This window comes from Schistocerca americana, chromosome 5 (assembly GCF_021461395.2).
Source record: "Schistocerca americana isolate TAMUIC-IGC-003095 chromosome 5, iqSchAmer2.1, whole genome shotgun sequence".
Classification (NCBI taxonomy): Eukaryota; Metazoa; Arthropoda; class Insecta; order Orthoptera; family Acrididae; genus Schistocerca; species Schistocerca americana.
This window is the reverse complement of record NC_060123.1, coordinates 175,798,436-175,815,987: the sequence shown is the minus strand read 5'-3', so window position 1 is coordinate 175,815,987 and position 17,552 is coordinate 175,798,436.

The following is a 17,552-nucleotide window of genomic DNA, read 5'->3' as shown; positions in this document are numbered from 1 at the left end:
ATGTAACTGAACTCTAGAACAATTTTTAATCAAAATCATGGAATGTGGTAGAATAATATGACCAACTGTTTTAAAAATACAGATACTGCAACTGATACAATATATCACTAATTTCAATGTTTAATAAAAAAAATTGAACACCTTTCATTGTGCACATGCACCTAATGTACTGATGTTTTGATGATGATTCTGGGTGTGAATAAAAATAAATGACACATTTAAAGTGTGTTCCTAGTTTGTTTCAGAAGACAAAATCGTAAAACGGAGAGTGACAAGGGGCTGCCAACTGTTGCATTATTATGCTGAAAACTGCAGTTTAGATCAAAAATAGCGAAAATTTGTGCATTACAATTTTTTTTCATGCTGTATTTTATAGGTGCTAAATTTGTACCAGCACAGTCACAGATCATTCCATCTGCTAGTAGCATATGAACATTGTGGGTTAATATTTCACCTGGATGATTAAGTGAGGAAATAAACACAAAATTTTGTGAGAATTTCCATGGATATGCTGCAGTAATAGGCTCCTGGTTTACGTGAAGCCTCTTCTTTGCCACAAGAAGATGTTAAAAGACACTTATTTTGCCATACACATGAGTAACAGGGGAGGGAGGGGTGGGGGAGTATGTTAACTGAGTGTCTGCCATATTAGGGAGGGCCCCAGTGGTTAATCAGAGGCCAACTTTTTTAGATTATCTTCAGTATCCAAGTAGACAGTTTGGAAACAAAATTATCGCAACAAAAGACTCCCAAAGAAGTAAAAAATTTCAGGAAAGGTGTTCTATCAGACATTTACCTGAAGAATAAGGGGTTGTCCATTTGTATTTTCCTGATAAAGAATTAGTATAGGAAAAGGAAGAAATAAGGATAGGCCTTATTATTTAACTGATGTGAGTTATTCCATCGTTTTAATATGCACCAAAAGCTAAAGATGTGTAACTTATTTACAAAGTATTGGAAAGGACAGCTAGCATAGTTTTTGTTCAACACTATTGTAAAAGAAAACAAACACCTTCCTCATAGAATTTCATCCACTTTTATGGTACCAAACACCAAACCAACAAATTTCCAGCAATGTGCCAAACCCAGTTCAGTAATGCTTATTCTATCTGCAACAGAGCAAGATGGTGTTCCGTCAGGTTCTGATCACATGAATTTGTAGTTGAGACATCAGTGTGAATTCATTGTCGTGCTCCTAAAATCACTGTACCACGATTCTGGTCTTGTGACAGGGACAATTATCCAGCTGGAAGAAGCCTGTTGGGGCAGACATCAAGCAGAGAAGGATTGGCAATGAAGTTCATGTACTGCACAGTTGTCACGGTGCCTTTGATTACTACCACAGGTGTCCATGTGAATGTCCCCCGTAGCATAATACTGTCCCCATCAACCTATGTCTGTGGTGTGGTGCATGTTTTGATCAACTGTTAGCCCAGATGACAGTGTATTGGGACAAGACCATCGATCTGGAGTATCAAGAAATGTGATTCATCTGACCGGGCAATACATCTCCATTGTTTGATGGTCCAGTCTTGCCTTCTACAGTCTTAATTAAAAACGTCATTAGATCAACATGAGAATATGTAGAGGGTCATCTGCTGCATCCAAGTCCACTGAAAATTGCTCCAAAACACTTGTACCTGCACCAGCCTTGCATCCTGTTCTCAGATCTGGCACAGATCATCATCTTTTCTGCTTTACAAAGTAGGTAAGCCTCTGACCTCCACATCCTATGATGAAGCCTCAAATACCTTGTTACTTACTCATGGTTTCATTGTCCATCAACCACTTTCCATAGATGCTGAAGACAGTAGCAAGCAAACAGCTGACCAGCTCTGCCATTTCAACATGTTCATTGCCACCATGCTTAGCAATCTGCCCTTTGTGAAAGTCACCTGTACTGGAAGATTTCACCATTTGCAGCTCACACTTGTGCTAGAATGATCTTCGTTTGCCTCTGCTCTTCTTATATACTGATCCTGCCATGTCAGGAGCCCACAGTGCCACCAGGTGGAATTCATTCTCACTGTGTGCAGTGGTCCTAATATTCTGGCTCACCAGTGTATCCTCATGCTGTAGAAATGTAAATGCTCTGTTGAAGAATAGGCAGTTTTCTATTTCATTACATCACCAGTGGCATCATTTGGCAGAGGCTTGTCAATGAATGAACATGTCCCAATACAGAAAAAAATATGAGAACAAAGGGAGGTGTGCGAAACTTAAGAACAAAAGTAGCTATTGCATGATGTGCCACTGTCAAGTAACACAGTTTGATGAAATTTGGACTGAACATAGAAAGAACTGCTATGCAGTATAGTACAGAGGCCAGGTGGAAGAAATATGCAGTTAAATGAACAGAAATGATATTTTTATTCATTCAAAGACAATACTTACACTTAAGTCACCATGATTTGGTCCTCTGAACATTCCTAAAGATGTGACATGTTTCTTAAAGGGTGTGTGATCACCACAGTTGGCAATGCATGCTCCCCTGCTGGCCACAAAGTTGGTAAGGAGATCTTGTGGAAGGGCATTCAATTTCTCTGCCTGCATGGTCGGCAATTACTGGATGGTCATTGGTGCATGTGGACATGCTGCATTGTCTTCCAAATGCCTCCAACATATGGTCAGTTGGATTTAAGTCAAGGAACAGGCTGGCCAGTCCACTCACCAAATATCCACTCATTCCAACAGATCCTCCATTTGTATTGTTCGATGCAGCCACACATTGTCATCCAAAAAACTGAAGTCAGGACTGAATGTACTCCGGAAAGGATGAACGTGGGTAAGGAGTACAATGTCACAATGTTGTTGACTGGTAAGTTACCATGCTCAACAATTTGGGGGTCAGTATGTCCAAGCAACATTATGCCTGCCCACACCGTAACACCTGAACCACGAAACGGTCATGTCTGACAATGCTGGACATACTCTCATATGGTGAAAGGTAGGAACACGTTATGTACCCAAGTACTGTGTCAAACATGATTGTTTTGATGGTCTGTATGTTATGATGTGGGAAGTCTAATGGTTCCTATCTTTACTGCTATTAAAGTTGAATACTTTGAAATAATTAACTCAAAAACCTCGTTTGAGCAATGAGTTGGTTTATTCTTCAGCTCTCAAGTATTGCAAACAACTGAAGCATAAAAGGGTCAACCTTAGTTTTAAGTATCTAATAACTATCTATAAGTCTGTTAACATCTTCGTATCTTTTTTATTGTAATTCATTGTAGTTTCTTCATCTTCACACAGGATTGATGGCTTACAAGATATAATTCCTTATTGTTGGTTACAGTAGGATAAATATTATTCCTATCACTGCTGCATGTTAATATCTGAATTAAAAGTTGTAGATGGTCGACACATTTGTTTCCAATCATAATTCACAACTGAAACCTGAACATGCTACTTCTTACAACAGAGCAAAACAGAGTCCAAATTATTGACTAACATTCTTCCATGCCACAAACCAGCCAACTCCAACACAAAGCAATCAGCAATGCTCACATCGCATCATAATTCAAAGATGTTACAATTACATTTACATTGAGAGATACAGTTAATAAGTTGGTAATATTTTATGATGATTATATTGCAAAAGTTATTCAAATTACAGTCTAATATTTATTTAAATAATAACAATAATAAATTAAAATCATTTCAAAAGATTCTTTAAAAATTTAATTGACACAACCCTTCACATTTTTAAAGATTTAGTTATCACATTTTTTAGTGTATTTGTATTTAAGTTAAATAATTATCTCTAATTTATTTAATCATAATAAAGAAAACAAAAATATACATTATTTCTGCAGCATATTTGCGTATCGGGTATCTGATTGTCCAAGCGTATCAGGTACGCCAAGTATTTCCATGTATCAAGTACTCTGATAGCTTGTGTGTATTGGATGTTCCATTCATTTTGCGGTGAAAATAAGATCAATGCCCAATTTCAATCATCGAACAACGTAGGTTGAGCAGCTCTTGGTGCAAGCAGATATTCGGCAAATCGACTAGCCTGCCCGTTCCCCAGTCTTAAATCCCATCGAGCTTATGTGGGACACATTGAGGAGACACATTGCAGCCTGTTCACATGTACCAACGACTGTTCAGCAGTTGTCAGTCATGCTGTGGACGAAAGGAATGCTCTACCACAAGAACTTCTTACCGTCTTTGTGATCCGCAAGGGGACAAGTTGCAGAGCTTACACTGCTGTCTGTGTTGACCACATACTCTACTAAGAACCATGTCCCACCTGTCATAATGGCAATGGGATCATGAGGAACAGCAGTAACTTCAGTGTAATTATTGTTTTTAAATAAGAGTGTCACTTCTGTTCATTTCATAGTGTATTTATTTCAGTGTCCTGTGTGTATTGTAGCATTCTTTCTGTATATGGTCCAAGTTTCATTGATTTGTGCTGCCTGGCAGTGACACACCATGCATAAGTTACTTTCATCCTTAAGTTTTGCACACTAGTGTAGTATGTGTATTACCTGTTTGTAGAAACACCCATTATGGCTAAATCACATATAGCTTGGAAACCAATTGCAAGCAAGTGAGTGAATATTATAAGCCCAAAAGATGCATGGATTCAACAACGTGGCATCCTAAGACTAAAAATGGGAAAATGCAAGTGAGATGATCTTGACAAGGAGAAGAAAGAAGAAGAAGAAGAAAAAGGAGGAGGTGGACGCTTCTCCTAACCAAAGATATTTTTAACATTTGCTTAGCTGTAGTGCTCTGCTTTGTTTAGAAACTACTGTGTTTATTTTTGTAGGTGATCAATATTCTTACAAACATATCTGAATGCTGATTGTTAATAAGTGGTATTTGGTGAGTATTCTTCAAAATGATGGCCATGTATGTTTGAGAAACTTTCATTCTTCCTGGAGTGACTCATGAGTATGATCAACTATATTTTTTATATTTTCATGACATGCTGCAGATCTCATCATAAAAAGACATCTGAGACACAATACTGGGTTAAGATATACATTATCAAAAGGGAGTGGCTGTTAGGAACTAAATCAGTACACACTATTAACAATCATAATTAAAGCTTTTATGTTGAAAGAAGGTGTTGCATTCTCAGTTGTGTTAAAAGTTGTTGTGTATATTCTACTCTTTTCTTAGTAACGATATGACCACTACGATTTATATGAAAGAATAAATTGCACTTCTGAAAAATTTTACAAGGAACATTGATTCCTGCTATGCTGTTAAAAGGAATCTTCAACCCTTGTGTCTAAATAACCATAATTTTATGGCTCTCTCATGTGAATTTTCCTTGTGATAAATTTCCCATATAATTAGTAGAAGGTATAACCAATAAGATGTGTTTTTAATTTTCTTTTCAAATTGGAGGTGTTCCAGATTTCATGTTTGATGTCTGACAGCTATTACCTGCTGAAGACTTTTGTGCCAGAAAATGGAAATTTACACCGGAGCCTAGATAAGGAGGAGTATCTACAAGAAAATTACTTTTGTGCCTTTTAATGCAGTTTTGTAAATCACATTTCATCTCATATTGTTGTTGTTAGCACTAGTTATAATTAAGAAGTAAAGGTACTATAATAACAATTATTATTATTACAAAAATAAAATCAAACAATGGAAAATCCAGGATGGAATGCAACAATATCAGAGAAGGAAAGTTGCCACTCACCATATAGCGCAGATGCTGAGTTGCGATAGGCACAATAAAAAGATTCACACAATTAAAGCTTTCAGCCATTAAGGCCTTTGTCAGCAGTAGACACACACACACACACACACACACACACACACACACACACTCACATAAACGCGACTTGCACACATGTCTGCAGTCTCAGAGAGCTGAGACCAGATTGCGAACAGCAGCACCAGTGCATGATGGAAGTGGCGACTAGGTGGGGGTAAGGAGGAGGCTGGGGCAGGGAGGGGGACGGATAGTATGGTGGGAGTGGCAGTCAAATGTTACAGTTTAGACGGAGGGCAGGAGAGAAGGTGCAGAGAGGGGAGGGGGTAAGTAGCGGAAAGGAGAGAAATAAAAGAAATTAAAAAAACTGGGTGTGGCGGTGAAATGATGGCTGTGTAGTGCTGGAATGGGAACAGGGAGGGGGCTGGATGGGTGAGGACAGTGACTAATGAAGGTTGAGGCCAGGAGGGTTATGGGGACATAGGATGTATTGCAGGGAAAGTTCCCACCTGCACAATTCAGAAAAGCTGGTGTTGGTGGGAAGGATCCATATGGCACAGGCTGTGAAGCAGTCATTAAGATGAGGGATATCATTTTTGGCAGCGTGTTAAGCAACAGGGTGCTCCACTTGTTTCTTGGCACTTGTTTCTTGGCTACAGTTTGTTGGTGGCTATTCATGTCAACAGACAGCTTGTTGGTTGTCATGCCTACATAGAATGCATTACAGAGGTTGCAGCTTAGCTTGTAAATTACATGACTGGTTTCACAGATAGCCCTGCCTTTGATGGGATAGCTGATGTTAGTGACCGGACTGGAGTAGGTGGTGGTAGGAGGATGTATGGGACAGGTCTTGCATCTAGGTCTGTTACAGGGGTATGAGCCATGAGATAAGGGATTGGAAGCAGGGGTTGTGCAGGGATGGACGAGTATATTGTGTAGGTTCGATGGATGGCAGAATACCACGGTAGGAGGGGTGGGAAGGATAGTGGGCAGGACATTTCTCATTTCAGGGCATGACGAGAGGTAATCAAAACCACGGCGGAGAATGTAATTCAGTTGCTCCAGTCCCGGATGGTACTGAGCTACGAAGGGAATGCTCCTCTGTGGCCGGACTGTGGGACTTTGGGAGGTGGTGGGAGACTGGAAAGATAAGGAACGGGAGTTTTTTTTTTTTTTTTTAACAAGGATTACTCCCCCCACCCCGTATCAATGATGTACATGATGTCCCACATGCAGTGCCACTGTTCTTTGGAAACTGAATATCTTTTTGCTGAACTTGGTGGTACCAGCAGGTTGTGGAGAAACTGCACTCAGCATCATTTTCTTCGTCATGGCACCTCATTGATTGTCATGCCTTGTCGACATTGTGTTGGATGTGTTCAAGTACTACATCTTCATCTTTGGCAGTCACAAGGCCAGCAGTCTTCATTGCCTCTTGTGTATCATAGAGGGCAGGTCTGAGTCTGTCAATGGAAATGATGGTAGGCACACCCCTGTTGTCTCTCTACCAAGTATCATATATGACCCTTTATTTGGCGACTGCAATGGCTTGCACATTGTGTCATTCTGTATGGATATGTTACTGCAGCTTGAGTGGTCCTCAAATATCATCCACATTGTTCTCCAGGTATGAATGGCTGGAGTTGCCAGATGTGCGACTATAATTTAGTGACAAATTCTGATGCATCGATCGTATCATCTATCACGTTATGCATGAACACCCTTCGTAGGTACAGTGTCTGTCGATACACTAATTCAACTGCTGTAGCCTTCAGGTTGCTCTTAAATGACATACCGAGACCAAGGACCATGATGGGTAATGTCTCCATCCAATGTGTGTAACACGACATGGAAGGGCTGTCCTGAGTTTGCGATGCAGACTTTCTGCAATTCTGCTCACTGCTGGATTGTAAGTAGTAGTGTGAATGAGCTTAGTGCCCAACAAGCTGGCCAATACTTTGAATAGGTATACCTCAAATTGGTGTCCTTGATCTATTATACTGTGTATCCGTACCCAAAACTGGGCAATCCATCTCCAAAAAAATATTTGTGCTTCTGTCTCAGCTGTGATGTTGTTCATAGGGAAACCATCAGGCCATTGTGAAACTCAATCCACAATGGTGAGGCAGCAACTGTAGTCTTTTGACACTGGTAGGGGCCCTACAATGCCTGTGTGCACGTGTTGAAAGCATTGACTTGGTGGTAGGGATGTGCCTAATGGTGCCTCGACATGCCAAGTAACCTTATTTTTCTGGCACTCCACACAGTGTCTGACAAATGTCTTACAGTCTGCATCCATTCCTGGCCAGACAGGACTCTGTTTGACTAGTTTCACCATGCCATGGGATCCCAGATGAGCCAGGTTATCCACTGACACAATTTCTTGTGACTGAAATCGGTGAGGTATGAACAGTCCTACTTTTGCCCCAGATATATCAGAGTCCAATGTGACATTGTTGTAACTTTAATCCCTCTAAGTGATCCAATAATGTGCATAGTTAGCTCATCATTGTGATGCTACGACTGAGTCAAGACCTTGTAATCAACTGCAGTGGTTATAGCTTCAACATGTGAGAGAGCGTCTGCTGGTTCACTCAGCTTCCCTTGTACCTAGTGAGTGAGTCATAAAATGAGTGGTATAGTCCAAATGTTGAAGTTGTCTTGGTGATGCTTTCTCTGGTTTCATACTGAAAGCGTATGTCAGCTGTGTAAGGCCGGTGTATACAGTAAAGTATCAACCTTATAACGAGTGCCGGAACTTCCTGACTGCAACAGATGCAGCATATAGTTCTTGATCATAAGTTGCCCAGCATTTCTGTGATGGTGGCAGCTTGTGTCTAAAGAATGTGACTGGCTGCCAGCTATGTTCAACCTGTTGCTGAAGTACAGGATCAACAGCGGTAGCTCATGCATCTACCTTGGGCACAAGTAGAGCCTGTGATTTTTGGCAAAATCATTGTGCAGTCCTGATATTGCTGTTTTGTTTTTCAGTTTGGAAAGCAGTATCTGTTTTGTTTGTTCATAGTCCCCTGTTATTTGGCTTTGGCGTGCCATTTGGAAGATCATTTAGTGGAGCTGTTATTGGTGTATGAATCAATGATAAAGATTAAAAATGCCGAGAAAATGACATAGCTGCCTAACTGTAATGGGACAGCCCTTAGGAGGCCGGATGCCATGGGCATTGATTGTATGTACAAGAAAATGGATCTCTGTTGCCCCAAAGGTACACTACGCAGTGTTAATAACTAGGCCTTGCACATTCAAACCATCAAATATCTTGGTTAAATGTTGTAGATGTTCCGCTCCTGATGTAGACATCTCTAACATGTCATCTATGTAGACATAACAGAAATTCAGATCTCTCATGATAGCATCCCTAAAGTGTTGAAATGTCTATGCTACGTTACGCAGTTTGAAAGTCATTCTCACAAACTCAAAAAGATCAAAGGGAATTCTTATATTTGTCTTGTGTATGTCTTCTGGTGTGACAGGAATTTGATAGTATGTTCATACTAAGTCCATAGTAGAGAATATTTTCTTACCATGTATGTTGAAAGCAAAGTTTTCTTGGAGTGGCACCAGATATATCCAGGGATGGTCCTCACATTGAGTTGGCAGTAATACTATCATGGGTGCCATCTATTATTCTCCTTCAGCACTAAGTGTAACAGGGCTGTCAAGCTGCAACTAGATGCTCAACAGATACTCTGTGTCAGCATGCCAAGAATTCCTGCTTCATGACTTTGCATTTTTCTGTTGTTAAATTCCTAAGACATACATTGACTGCTGGTCCTGGTGTGTTAAGGATGTGATGTATTGTGGTGTGCTTCACTGGTGCAAGGGAGTGTGATTGTTTTGTAATCTTGGGGAGCTTCTGTAACAGGTGTATGTACAGAGTATTCCCCAAACTTGTGCATTCTGTCATCAGACTGACACAACATGCCTTTGCTTGGCTATCCTGGTTAGAGATGGAATCTATCAGTTATTGATGTTGTAGATTTGGGGCCAGCCATAGAAAGATAAGGGCTGCAACACATCTGCCATCATGAACTGCCATTCGAGTCTGTGACATAATCCGAGACTGAGTAATAGTGTCATTTGCCCATATGTCCTGATCTTTGAACTGTTGGTAACAAATAGGTAGTAATCATTGCAGTTGTAATGTAGTAGTCAGGTTGATGGGTACATTGACACTTCCACCCTTTGTATGTTGGTGTCACGGTCCATGATGAAGAGGTGACGTGTGCTATTGCTAGAAGTAGCTGCTGCTGATATGGACTCTGTGTCATGGTTCTACTTGCGTGGTGGTGTACATTTCCAGTCATCATTGGTGAACTTCTTACAATATTCAGCATAGCAGATGATCAATTGCAGCTTTGCAATGATCGACGACACAGCCGTTGACAAGTGTGAGTCATTTGCAGTGCAGTGAATTGTGTGGTCAGCTCAGGCAACTATGACAGCAGGGATGAGACAGTCACTGTGGGCACATTACCTTGTTATGAAACTACTGTTGACACACTCACAGAGGGTACATTTCCGTAATTCTGTCTGCTGTCTGTGCTAGCACATTCAAATTGCCAGTGCAAAGTGTTAAAATTTTCTGTGTATTGGAAGGCAGACAAGACAACCAGATGTTTCGTAGTATGTCATCACTAACTGCATTACTTGCCAGCATCTGTAGATGTCATACAAGTTTTGATGGGGTACAATAGCCAAGTTATTCTGTTTGTAAAAGTTTTTCCAATTACCTTGTCTCTCATTGGGATAGACTTGTTATTAAAACATTTTTTATTGATGCACATCACTAGGTCTTCAACGGTACAGTCAGGATGTCTTGCACTTCTGCAGCTAAATCTTCATTTAGTGCTGCAACAACATAAGATCTGATGATGTATGAGCTAACACAAACTGGCTTTCCAGCTGTGCAAGCCATAATGCTACATTATGTTGCCAGAATGATGGGTGTTTGATCACGATTCTGGTGTTTGATCACGATTCTGATGATCCCATTACTTGCAGCCAGTTCTATGGTTGTTGGCGAGTCTGTCATGTCCAACATGAAAATAAGTGTGACACAGCTGGCATGGAAGGAACAAGCCTGTGGGTTTTGCGATGCAATACACTGCATCATAGCTGACACAGTTGTACTGACGTAACTCTTCATTGGCAGGCAGCAAATATGTGGTTATTCATCGAGAATTAATCTCTTATTTCCACATATGTTACATTAATACTTGCACATATGAGTATGTTATATTTTTAATAATTGGAGCACGGAATACTAAAACTAAACCAAGAGTCAAGAAACAGCACATAGAATCATGTCAGGCATGCCACTGTGCATGTCATCATGATGTGTTACCCTACAAAGATAACAATAGTAAAGTTCTGAAGCAGTTACTTTTCCTTTACAGATTCTGCCTCTGAGCTTGTCGGATTCTGATCTCTGCCATTATAGTTTTGTTGACCTGATTTTATACATAAGATGATATACTTCATTATTTAAGCCATTAATAAAGATTTTTGGCATGATTTACCATAAGTTTTAATATGGTGCTTGTACTACAAAAAGGATGTCCCCAGTGCGGATGCATAAAATGGTTTCATAAACTTTTCTAAGTTTCCTAGCCCACCACCTAGTCCATAAACAAATTTGTGGTTAATATTTATATTTCATTTTGAGCAGAAAAACCTAAGATTGCATTTTTACAAATGACTGTGTAATTTATAAAATAACAACTTCTTTATACATCAGTCTTTAGTCAAAAATCACCCAAAATAGTCCATCCCAGCTGAGAGAGTAGATAAGCAACAGCTATGTCAGATCTGCTCCTAGTAACCTCTCACACAAAAGCTATGTGCAACCTGCCCATGAAAACATGCAGAACGGCATCCACAAAATCTCAGTGATGTTGTTGCCCGAATAATTTCTTTAATTCAAGTTAGTGAATATTTTGACTGAATTGTGTTGTGGTTAGGAAGAGGGTTGGACTGTTATTGTCATTGGAATGAATGATTGTTATGTGTGTGGTGACTCTCATTAATTACTAAACTAACTGAAATATTATAGAGTACTCTTATCTAATGGACAACTGCAAGTCAGCATGTGTACAGCAATGGAACATAGTGTAAATATGAACTGCATTTTATGCCACACTTAGTCAATTTGTTTTAGTGACTTGTTACAGCTGCTAATGATTCTTGGCAGTGTTTCTAAAATCCATGCTCCAATAACATTATAATTTGCCTGATGAGTTCTGCCACAGGACTCTTGTTCATTTGGGAGTGCTAACCTGGTTTGAGTATTATTAATCTTACAAAGTTGAGAGACTTGTCATCTCCCCAACAATAGGACATCAAGGCTAATAGATATGCAGAAAATCAAAACAAAAATTGTGCTGTTGCCTTCATTATTGAGCAAACATGATCCAGATTCATTAAACTTTTCAGTTTCATGATTACAGATGGACGTGTTGCCGAGGAGGTGATGGAGAAGAGACTACAAAATTCAGGTTAGTCAGCTTATAGTGTGTTGCCTCTACTTTTGCTAGTTATCCATATAGATCCCAAAGAATGTTATCATCATCAGCCATTTCACATTGCAATGCAACTGATTAAGGACCACATTTTTGCTAAATTTTATTTTTGGTGATACAAGCAAAAACTCGAGCACTCGATACATACAAATGCTCAAAGTACCTGATATACTAAGACAATAAGATCACACAATAGACAGACATTTTTCTAAGTTAAAGTAATTAGATTTTTATAAAATTTTGGAAAGATATTTAAAATTAACAATGTTATTATCAGTATTGACATTTTCATAATTTATTGTGAGTAATAATTTCAAAAGAAAGAATGAATTATTTATAAATTTATCAGTATGTAAAAACTGATAGTTTGTAAGATCATTGTACTGTGAGCCTTTATATCTTTATGGTCTGACATGAACATGATTAAGCAACCTTTCTCATACAAAGGATGAACTTTTCAGCAACACCATCTAAGAGCGGGACAGACTCAAGCATCAATGTCTCGATCGACTTATTGACAGCATGCAGAGGAGGATCCAAGTGGAGCAATCTATTCTGAAAGTTACCTAGCAGTAGGTTTTGATTTCACAGATGTGCAGAGACGAGAACTTTTAAATGACTGCTTTTATTTTGGTTATTGTTTTATTTTGAATTCCCAACAAATTTATTTTCTAGTTTCACAATACTCATACCTTCCTTTTATGTAAGCCAAACACATCCACAGTTATTCATATGGTAAAAAAGATCAGCAGTTTACATGCAGCGACTTCCCTTTTGCAAGTTATCTAATGTTGTCTACCCACCTTCCATTAGATCATGCAAATGGCCTTTTATTACCTCTTAGAATCCAGCACAGTACCTCTTTGATATATGCAATGTCCAGTTTGCCAACTGCTTACACATTTAAAATCTGTATCCCACTTTCATAAACAAAAACTACTGTAAACTTTTCAGCACATTGGAACTTAAATTTTGAAAATTGTTTAGTTCACCAAAAGCACAAAATGATTTTTACTTTTGTCTCTTTAACAGCCCAGCTCTTGTCTTGAGTTGCCTTGTTTACAAAAACTCGTTAACTGGTTCTATGAAATTGTTATTAAATTATATAATTTTCTATTTCTTGACTGTAAATCATTTTATTTGTATGGTAATTGATTTGCATATCTTCTTTCAAATTTGCTCCCGTTATTTCTTCTATCCACTGTTAATCTACACTAGGGACGAAGAGCACAATGTCATCAGTGAAATGAAAGTGATTCAGGTATGTTTCATTAACACATATTACTTCTTTATTTCCCCAGTTTTTTGGGTCTGACAACTTCTACAACTGCTGAGAGCACATTTGGTAATATGAAATGTTTCTGTCCTGGAAGAGGGAGGTCTGGAGGTAGAGGAGAAGGATCCACAAGACAAGGATGGGGTAGTGGGATAGTGTGAGGTAGGTCTTTTGACAGCTGAATCAGCGGCTGCATGTGAGGATGAAAGGAGTTCAGAGGGTAGAGCTTATAAAAGATAGAGAGAGAGAAAGAGGGGAGAGAAGGAGAGGAGAAGAGATTGGACATGAAGAGGGAGACATGGAGAGAAGAGATAGAAAAGGTGAAGGTGGAGAATGGGCACAGAGGTGGTGAGAGAGAAAGGGGGAGGGGGAGGGGGAGGGGGAGGGGGAGAGAGAGAGAGAGAGAGAGAGAGAGAGAGAGAGAGAGAGAGAGAGAGAGAGAGAGAGAGAGAGAGAGAGCATATCTGCATTGGGGGAGGAGGGGAGGAAGAATGGTGGGAGAAGGTAGAATGTGATCTGGTTGGGAAGGGAACAGTGAGGAGAGAAGAAAGAAGGGAAAAAGAAGTAAGGTGAGACAGTGAGAAACAGGTTAGTGGAGGTTTTGGGCAGAGAGACTGCAAAAATACAGAAAATATTGGCCAGACAATTCCCAACTGCATAGTTCAGAGAAGAGAAGGGAAACAGGTTAGCGGAGGTTCAGGGCAGAGAGATTGCAAGAGTTCAGACAATTCCCAACTGCATAGGTCAGAGAATCTTGCACTGCGAGGGAGTATTCATGTGGCCTGTGTAGTCAAGCAGCTGTCATTTGTGTTGTGGTGCACAACATGTTCAGTAACTGGATGGTCAATTTTGTGATTGCCTCACTTTGGTGGCGGCGGTTCATGCAGGTAGACAGTTAGGTTCTTGCTATGCTTACATAGAATTCAGTGCAGTATTTCCAGTACAGCTGATACATAGCATGGCTCTATCACTCATGACTGCTTTTTATTGGTGGTCCAGTCACTGGTGTCTCCTACCCACTAAAAGGCTGGGCTACATTTGAAAGCAATCTAATTATATATCAGCTACATTGCAATTGCTGTACAGCAGTCTATGTAGGCATCACAAGTAACCAAATGCCTACTCACATAAATGGTCACCTCACATACTATGGCAAATCACAAACTTGACCATCCAAAGCATAGAAAAGCAACTGAAATCACTCAACAGAGGAAAGTCCACTGGACCTGATGGGATACCAATTCGATTCTACACAGAGTACGTGAAAGAACTTGCCCCCTTCTAACAGCCGTGTACCGCAAGTCTCTAGAGGAACGGAAGGTTCCAAATGATTGGAAAAGAGCACAGGTAGTCCCAGTTTTCAAGAAGGGTCATCAAGCAGATGTGCAAAACCATACGCCTATATCTCTGATATCGATCTGTTGTAGAATATTAGAACATGTTTTTTGCTCACGTATCATGTCATTTCTGGACACCCAGAATCTACTCTGTAGGAATCAACATGGATTCCGGAAACAGCGATCATGTGAGACCCAACTCACTTTATTTGTTCATGAGACCCAGAAAATATGAGATACAGGCTCCCATGTAGATGCCATTTTCCTTGACTTCTGGAGGGCGTTCGATACAGTTCTGCACTGTGTAGTGATACAACGATGAAAATTAATATTACGACGATGTCAAACCTTATTTTCATGATTTAAAGAAGTATTCATGATATTAAAAATGTAATTATAATTTTATTATTTTCATTTTTATGCTCAGCGTATCAAAGACTTTCTAGTGCATGGAATAAATTAGCATTGTCTGTATACAAAACTATATATGTGATTGTTAAGGGTTAAGCATGTAATAATTTGATGTAAGACATTCTGTTGAGTCTGAATTTCATTCTCGTACTGGTTGGTAGAGAAGGAAAAGTTCCTTAACCGATGTGAAGGTAGAAAGGCTGTAAAAAGGAGAGAGAGAGAAGGCAAATACAAGTTATTCAAAGCAAATATCTCCCAAGTGTAACGTCTTGTCATTTCCTATAACTAAAAATTGCAAGGTCTAATCTGAGCCTGTCCTGAATAACAGCGAAGAACATTTATGTTATCATATATTTTCTTCGTTTGACCATGGTTGTGATTCGCATGTTTCTTTTTGTTACGTGACGTGTTATGAATATTTTGATTATATGTTCAAAAGTGCACACAGCTTTAATCGAACCTGCGTCTTTCAGAAACGATAACTTTTAATCAGTACAATTACACGAATACCATCTAAATCACAACTGTGATTGCAAAAGTGTTTCCTGGACCAAATAATTCTTATAAAATGTGTATTTTCCAAAGCGAGCAGCATTGCACTATCGCTGACTCGCAACAATCGAAAGAGTAAAATCAATGCTTAAATAAAATTGCCACCTTTTAATAATTATTATTATCCCATTAAATAAATAAATAGCAATTCAGTGGCTAATCAATCAATAAACAGAGGGGGCAATTCAGTGGCAACCGTGACAGGACTAGCTTATATGTGTGTGCTAATGTGTGTTTTTTCTATTTGTTTCATGCTGTAATGAGTGGAAATCTACGACGACCCTAAGCACGATATTTTTGCTGTACCATTCCATCCCAGTGGCAGCAGAACGAAGCACTGTGTAAGGTAGGCTCAACCTCTTCTTCAACCTGGTGCTATATCTTACTAAAGAAACAAAATACAAAACAAAAAATTACATTTTGTGAGTGTGTCCTCTTAGGAAGCTAGAAGAGTCAATTATATTTAAATAACTGTGAGAAGGATCAGTAAAATACAGCATCAAGTGTTTTCAGTAGAGGTTAACTGAACGAGACTGGAACTGAATTTTAATCAAACGAAAGTGAAAATTTATAGTACTGATTCCAATCTAGCGCAGTGAAGTAATTATTTTATGTTTTGTGTGATGGAATAATTGATGTGTTGTGTGTGACGTATTCCCGATTAGACTTGCACCCAAACATTTGCAAACATAGTGAAAACAGTGTGACATGTAAGAAAAGCTACACAGCAGGAAGTAACTGTAGAACATTCAGAGGAGGAAGGAATAACTAGTGATGTAGAAATTGATAATATTTTTTCAGACCAGACAGAGGATATAGAACAGGACACTAATATTAAAGTCAGTGATCCATCTGCTGTAGAACACTCAGGCAGAATACAGACGGTAGTTCAAGTGCATACTGAAGCAGAACCACACGAAACACCAGTTACAGTCGATTTACCACCGGTAGAGCCAACACAAACAGTAATGGATCCATTTTCTCTCTTAATGATGAAAATGGAACAAATGTTTAAAATACAGGAACAATCACAGGAACAAATGTTTAAAATACAGGAACAATCACAGATACAGCAAGAACAAGAAACTGCTAAACAGCTTGCAACTGAGATTAATAATAATTTAGATAAACGTATCAGCAGAGTAGATGAACGGATTAGGACCTTGGATGAACACATCAGTCAATTAGATGAACGTGCGCAGTTAAGCTTTTCACAGTTCTCAAAAGAGATAGATCAAAAGCTTGAAAACCGGTTAAAGGAACACGATCGCCAGCTGCGACAACAAATAGATGCCCAGTTGTCTGCTATACAGAACAACATTTCAAGTATGCAACAAACATACCATGACTTACCACAGAATGTAAAGCAAGTAACCCAGGATGTGGACAAATTACAACAAACACACACTTCTTTGGAAGCAGAAATACGCAATATAAGTACACATATAGAAAACCTTACGGTTGATAATCAAAACGTAATAAAACAAAAATGCAAAGAACAAGAAAAACACGTTGTGACCACATTCAACACATGGCTAAATGACAAAGACAAACAAATTAGTACTGTTATACAGAAGGAACTACCTGTGATGTTACAACGAGCAGGAACACAACTGATACATGAAAACAACACAAAGATTCATGAACTCCAGACTGAATTACAAAACGTGCAGAAAGTGCTTAATGAAACACGTATGCAAACATCTCATAACAGTTCACTGGAGTGTGTTAGTATCACAGAAACACACCCT